The sequence below is a fragment of the Papio anubis genome, chromosome 12 (genome assembly GCF_008728515.1).
Source record: "Papio anubis isolate 15944 chromosome 12, Panubis1.0, whole genome shotgun sequence".
In the NCBI taxonomy this organism is placed as follows: Eukaryota; Metazoa; Chordata; class Mammalia; order Primates; family Cercopithecidae; genus Papio; species Papio anubis.
Window position 1 is genome coordinate 106,409,870 of NC_044987.1, and position 7,702 is coordinate 106,417,571.

General features: G+C 38.9%; 1 long non-coding RNA gene across 1 annotated transcript; it reads right to left on the reverse strand.

The window, feature by feature from the left end:
- Positions 1 to 6,379: 6,379 nt before the first annotated feature.
- Positions 6,380 to 7,235, reverse strand: LOC103877525. Its single transcript, XR_637255.3, has 2 exons — positions 7,005 to 7,235; positions 6,380 to 6,652 (listed from the first exon to the last, which is right to left on the reverse strand). It is a non-coding gene; the product is annotated as an uncharacterized LOC103877525 (long non-coding RNA).
- Positions 7,236 to 7,702: the final 467 nt, after the last annotated feature.

The window sequence follows — 7,702 nt, forward strand, 5'->3', positions numbered from 1 at the left end:
CTACCTCCCTGAATACACACGTAGTTTACTATGGCACCTGTACTCCAATTGCAATGCGCTATTTCTGAATAAGCATCACTTTCTTTTACAGAACCTCTCTCTGCTTATTATTTACATTGATAGGTAATTTCCCTTCTCCTGGCCTGCCTTTTCCCTACAGGCAACTTCAGTCTAACCATAAAGGACTGTTATGGACTCCTACTTTCACTACAAAGATATACAGTCAGCCCTCCATAGCTGTGGGTTCCGCATCCATGGATTCGACCAGTCGGAGATTGAAAATGTTAGAGAAAAACAATAAAAATACAACAATAAAAAGAGAATACAAATAAAACAATATAGTATAACAACTATTTACATTGCATTTACATTCTATTAGGTATTATAGGTAATCTAGAGATGATCTAAACTATATGGGAGAATGTGCATAAATGATATGCACATTCCATGCCGTTTTACAAGGGACTTGAACATTCATGAATTTTCTTATCGGGATGGGTGATCCTGGAACCAATTTCCCATGGATATTGAGGGATGACTGTACCATATACTCTTGAGGGGGATGTTAAAAGAGCAGATCCTGAATAAATTAAAGCAATGTATTGTAAATGTATCACTAGGCTCTAAGGGTTAAAAGACAAAAGTGAACTAAAATCTGACTAGTGTACCATTCCTGACATAATTATTAATGTCATCTCTGTTTTATTCTCAAATGTGTTCTAGTTTGGACAATAAACTAAATGATCATTTTATTAATAAGCTATAGTATCAACAGCTGTTTTATAACCAGACAACAAGGATCTTCAGCTTGCCAGCTTCTGATAGCTATTCAGCCAACTCTAAATTTATAGTTTTATTATTCCAATACTCTACTTGGGATACAAAATTTTATGTCAATTAGGAAACAAATCAGGACTCACACAGGCTTAAATAATAATGTTACTTTATTGATATGCACAGCTGGAAGTCCCAGACACTTTTGGTTGATGCAGCAATTTAATGCTGTCTTTAGGACCACTTTATTTCTTTTTCTTTTTTCATTCTGCCTTATATTATATCAGCTTTATCCCAAACTGAGCCTCCACTTGATAGTGAAAACGATGCAGCAATTCTAGGCTTTGCATTTATCTGCACACAAGGCCTCCGTTCCAGCATTCCAAAGCAAGCATCTTGAAATTTCACCTTAAAACACTCGTTTAGGTCATATGCCCTCCCTAATCCAATATTCTGCCCAGGATAATAGGATGTGCTGATTGGCATGGGTAAATTGGGGTTTAGTCTTGGAGCTGGAGTGAAGTCAGCCTTTCCCAAAGTACATGGGCTCTAAGGAGATTTAATCAGGAAAAAGGAAGAAAAATAATAGATGTTGGGTAGAGAACTAGGACATTTGCAGTCCACAATAGAAGCCTTGATGTGCATAGCAACCAAACCCAACCAGGTTATTAAAGTAAAACTTGAGAGAGGGTTATACTAAAGAACTTTTAATTTGCAGCTATTTGGGCCAAAGAGAGGAGTTTGGGAACCAATGTGGTGAGAGAATGTAAAGAGCATTTATTCTGTTCCTAAAGCCAAACCAATCTGAGTATTGAACCATGTGATGAACCTCTTAATTGGCTTTGAACCTTTGCCAAAATAGTTACTCTTTGACTGCTATTTTTCTTTATCTGCAATTTGGGATAATTTCCCTATCTTACACAGTTTTGTGAGAAATATGTGATTACACATACAGAGTGCCCAGTGTAGTCCCTGGCACAAAGTAGAGAATAAATCTAAGTTCTCTTTTACCTTCTCATCACTAAATTGACTCTGAAATAATCAGCATGAAGACTTTTCCTTTAGTGGTCATTCAGTCCACTCGTCAAGCTATGGCAGCTCCTTCGAGCCCCCTTATACAATGGGGAAGCTGCATTGTGAAGTAACTTGGTATCTTACTCTCAGCCTCCCCTCTTTGAATAGTGGGGAAAAAATCTGATTTACTGAAATTTCCAACAAGTGTAAAAGTGTTTTTACAGCAATAATAAATAAACACTGAGTTGCCCCCAAATCCTGCTGACCTGGATTCATTTTCCTCTCACCCCTGGAAGCTTCAGCCATTGCATTTGACCCAAGTATTGATCCTTTCCTGATGCCTCAGGACACTACAGCTGTTTATTCATTTCTCACCAAGACCGGAAGCTATTTTGCGCCAGGGGAGACCATTAGCTCATTTGCATGAAGGATCCAGACTTTAAGCCAAGAATTACAAGGTCGTAATGCCATGGAGCATCAGCAAGATATTTGACTTATTTTTAATTCTTGCTTTCAACACCTGGGCTTGACAACATTTACGTTCCATGTTACCCTTTATCCCCAGCCTAACATTGTCTGATTAGTCAGCCTAGATATGTAGGAAATAGCAGCATAAACAATGCTTCAGTGAACCCCTCCAAGCAGATAAGACTGTGAACAATTCATCAGCTTGCCGTGGCTCTCTTTTCCCTGGTGGTCCCACCATGGGTTATAAGTGACGAAGCTCAGGGGAAGCCCTCTCCCCAGGATAATTTGTCTTCCTTCAGCTCCACCGAATTAGCACTTTTATTTCATTGTACCCTTGGGTTACAGTGGTTATTAAGTCATAAAATAAGCAAATTATTACTGGGGGTCAGCAGCAGATTATTCTGAAACCCCCGACACTATACAAATGGGGCTTAAATCATTGGGAAGTTTAGTCTTTGGCTTCATGATTGAGGGAATATTCATTATTTTTTAATTTTCAAAAATAAAAAAATTATATTTCTTTCCGATCATAAGGATTATTAAAATGGATGTTCACATATCAAGCAATACAGAAAATTATAATGAACAAAAGCAACAATAATTTTAAACCCCAACATCTAGATATAATCACTGACAACATTTTGCTGTCTATGCTAAAGACCTCTTTCTCCCTCTCTCTTTTATTTTGCATAAATGGAATTATATTAGAAATGTAAGCTAACAATCACAGGGTATAACTTCGCTGCCCATATAATCCAAATCATCATTTTCATGGCTATGCAGCATTGTGTTGCATTTGTATGGCAGACTTTATTTATCTAATCTTCTGCTGATCATCACTCAGTTATTTCCAAATTGTCCCTATTAGCAGTAACACTGCAGTGGATGACCTTAAACACTTTTGTGTACCTATCAGCTTATTTCTTTAGGATGCATTTCTAAAAGTAGAATTGCTAGGCACATCAGAAATCTTTGATACTCAAACATATCACTGATTTTCAAACAATGTCACAATTTACTTATTGGCTAATGATACCTGAAAGCAAGCCAGAGATCTTTTAAAAGAAATCCATTGGGCCAGGCATGGTGGGTGGCTCATGCCTGTAATCTTAGCACTTTGGGAGACTGAGGCGGGCAGATCACCTGAGGTCAGGAGTTCGAGATCAGCCTGACCAATATGGTGAAACTCTGTCTCTACTAAAAATACAAAAAGATTAGCCAGGCGTCATGGTGTGTGCCTGTAGTCCCAGTTACTCGGGAGACTGAGAGAGGAGAATTGCTCGAACCCAGGAGGTGGAGGTTGCACACCATTGCATTCTAGCCTGGACAACAGAGTGAGACTCCACCAAAAAAAAAAAAAAAAAAAAAAAGAAATCCATTGAAGGGATGGGCTTAAAAACAAGGTCTTAAAAACAAGCAAACTAGTATGGGCTACTGGCACCTAATTCCAAAAATCAACCTTAAAGAAGCTATAGAAGTGAGAATCCAGGGTGCTAGGAATGAACACAAGAAGCCCTGGGGGACTGAAGGCTATTTTGGACGGTGAGTGTCGAAGGTGAGTGGCTGTGGCTAGAGGAAATCTTTAAGGCATTTAGCTCTTGCCTCTTTCTTCCACTGCCTTAGGACAATCAGTGCCTAATTCTTCTAGTGCTAGGCTACTAGTGTTAGTGACCACTTTGCTGAGGTTGATGGAAGGAGGTATGGACTGACTATTCCTAGGCATTCACTCCTGCACTTCCCCTAGACCCATGGACTAGGATATTGCAAACTAGGGATATGCCTCCTCCCCACACTGCTTCTTCCTAAATAAGGGTTTGAAAGTGAAAGCCTAGCAAGAGGAGTTGCCTGGGTAGAGGCTGGCAAACAGGAGTGATGGCTCTGTGGATGTCAAGATTCTCTGTCCTGGGACTCACTCTTGTCTCTCCTTATTCTTTATGGTATGGACAAAGATAGGGCATGATCTTTGAACCTTTTTCAGTACATATGGCAAGACATGCTGGCTGAACCCCTAGGAGAACCTGAGCTCATAAGCCGAAAATAAGTAGACACCAGAGAAGTACAATTTCCTCAAAAGAGAGATGATACAAACTGGTTAACATATCCCATCTGGAGCAAAGGGTTAGAACAGATGAAAAGAGAATTTAACATAAACATGGTAGATATACTTAAGAAAATAAGGGAAGATATTAGCAATCAGAAAACAGAACAAAGTAAAAATATTAGATTAAAAAAGGAGTTAAAAAGGGGAAAATACTACTTTCTTTTACAGCAGAACATGGATATAAATCTACACTGAAGAATTTAAGGAGTAGGAAGGGGATGAACCCCCGGGAAGAAAATCCAAGGACCACAGAACCACTTCCTTTTACTGGCTCCTTGCCATACAATTTATACACCCTTCCCCATTAGAAGTATTTTTAAGTGAGTCAAATTTTCACTAACTCTCAAATACATCTTTGACTACATTTGGAGACAAGTTGGTTTGCCTTATTCTCTCCCCTCTGCTGAATTTATTATTAATACTGTATAATTTCACCTTGATTAGTGATATGGTTTAGCTGTGTCCCCACCCAAATCTCATCTTGAATTCCCACCTGTTGTGGGAGGGAGCCAGTGGGAGGTAATTGAATCATAGGGGCAGGTTTTTCCCATGCTGTTCCTGTGATAATGAATACGTCTCATCAGATCTGATAGTTTTATAAAGGGGAGTGTCCCTGCACAAGTTCCCTTCTCTTGTCTGCCACTACATGAGACATGCCTTTCACCTTCTGCCATGATTGTGAGGCCTCCCCAGCCACATGCAACTGTAAGTCCACTAAACCTCTTTCTTTTGTAAATTGCCCAGTCTGGGGTATGTCTTTATCAGCTGTGTGAAAAAAGACTAATCAGATATCCACCTTGTAATTGTTTGAAATATGTTTTATTTTAGTTAACTTACTGCATTGGTAAGCAAGATAATGCCTATCTTATCTATTACAGGTGCTGTTATTTATTCCATCCAGCCACATAACATCTATTTGGTGAGTGCTTGTTACAGAAAGAACTGGTAAAGATGAAAAGGAAATAAAACGTCTTTTGCCCTTAGGGAATTATAATCTAGTGAAGGAGTTAGACACACAATGAATATGTCATGGTGATGTGGCAGTCAAGGTCACACTGTTGGCTACTGGCAAGGTTGACTTGTTAAAAAAAAGTAATTCAAAATCAAAGCTGTCGGAACTTTAAATTACTTTGAACCTTAAAGGAATGTGATTATGGGACCTGAGTCACGTGACAGGCACCTGTAACCTAGGCAGCTGTTAGCTGTTATCTTTGTTCTCTGATTGCAGATTAGCCTTTTCTTTACCTACATTGTTTTGTAAAATGTAAAAGACTAAAGGGCACCAGAGAAGACCTAGACCCATTCTCTTTTCACTGTTGATATTCACGATAGATTAACTTCCCTCTTAATTCTCTTACACAAAGGCCTGATGACTATCACATTGTCTAGGATAAATGTTGAATATAGTTTCTTTAATTGGAAAATTAAAAGAAAACAAGCTGTACCTAATCTAATTGCTGTAACTCATAAACCAGCCTCCTATGGAAAATGTAATCCTGTTACATTTATTTTTTGCCTGTATAAGCGAGACCTTAACTTGTCAGCATTGGAGCACTGATCTAATTCCTTTGGAATCTGTGTTACCTGGATGGCTGTTCTCAGCTTTGCAGTTGAATGAACTCTTTAAAGCTGGATTCTGATTTTTTTGCTTTCAGGTTGACAGACTCAAATATGGGATATTTTGACCATTAAATTTTTTTTTTCCCAGGTGTACAGTTCATCATATGTGTGTTTCATCAAAGATGTATGCATTTATGTGTTTTCCATAATGTGTAACTCAAGAGCAAAAGCTTAAATATGTTTATTGCTTATCTAACCAACTGCAGCCTCCATAAAAGCTCTTAAAGCCTCGTGTTAGCAGTCTTTCAAAGTTCTGTGCACAGGCAGAGAGTTATTCTGCTGCAAGAGTTTTAAAACCAGTGGGGTGATCTTCAAATTCCTTCAACAGATTCAGTGCTTTAAAATGTCCATGTGTAGTAACAATATATTGAGTTCAAGATCATATACAATTTAGCTGCAAAATCATAATAAAGTCTTACTATATTCATAGGGTATATGTGGTAGCTGAATTTCTGCAGATTGACAGTTGCTACTCTTTGCATCCTGGGAATTGGAGGAGGATTACTTCTGGTTGAGAAAGATACTTTCCTAGTTTGAGATTTGGGGAAAATTAGGGATTATTGGTCTCTGCTGTTTTCTTGTTGGTTCATCTTTATTTGAATTCCCCAAAGTAATTAGCTTCATAGGATACTGCTAGGCCTTTCTTCCACATTTTCCCAGCATATCCATGAATATCTGAAACACAAGACAGTCTTATCTTGATGCCATATTAAGTTCAATTATTATATGGCACTATGTAATACATATATTTTGTAACATGTCAGATTATATCTTTTTGCAAACCCTTCACACATACTGTGGTTGGAGTTGTCTTTTTCCCATTTATTTCATGTCTAGCTCATCATCCCATCCTTCAGGTATCAATTTAGATGCTACCTCACACCTCAACATTGTTCTCAATCTTGATGCTTATTCATACATCCTCTTAAAAAATACACGTGCAGATACCTCACCTGCTATATATTAGGCACAGTTAACTGCTAAGTGGTCGGATACAGTGAAAGGAAAAAACAGAAGAGATTCTTACCCTCTTGGAGCTTACGGTGAGGAGAGGGAAGAAGACCTCAAGCAAGTGATCACACAAAGTGATGTAAATTGCCATTGTGACAATTACAACTGTGTAAAAGGAGGAGGTGTTGCGTACTATGATGACTTATTAGTCTAACTTCGTCAGATTGAATAGGTAGGACTTGCCTGAAAGGATGGGACCAGCATCCTGTTTTTTAACTTCATGGCTGTTAGAGGTTGATTTTTTCCCTCCCACCTCAAATTCATATGTTGAAGTTCTAACGTGCAGTACCTCAGAATGTATTTGGAGGTAGGGCCTTTAAAGAGGTAATTATAGTAAAATAAGATCATATGGGTGGACCCTAATCCAAGGACTGCTGTCCTTATCAGAAGAGAAGATCAGGAAACAGACAACATATAGATAAAGGGACAGCCATGTGAGGATGCAGTGAGAAGGTGGTGTTATGCCCAGACCCTCTGTTCCCCAAAGAAGACCACCAGAGTCCAGAGTCAAAGCCAAGCGGCAAGGATCTTTACTACAAGTTCGAACCTGGTCCCTCCATTCCACAGTATACAAGAGGGCCCCGAACAATGCGAGTGCTTGCTTTTTTATAGCCCGAAAGTTACAGGGGAACAAAGGAATTCTTTCGGTTCCCGCGCTTTCAGTAAAACCTTGAACGGCTGTCTCCTTATCGGAGACCTTCCAGGTGGTGTTTG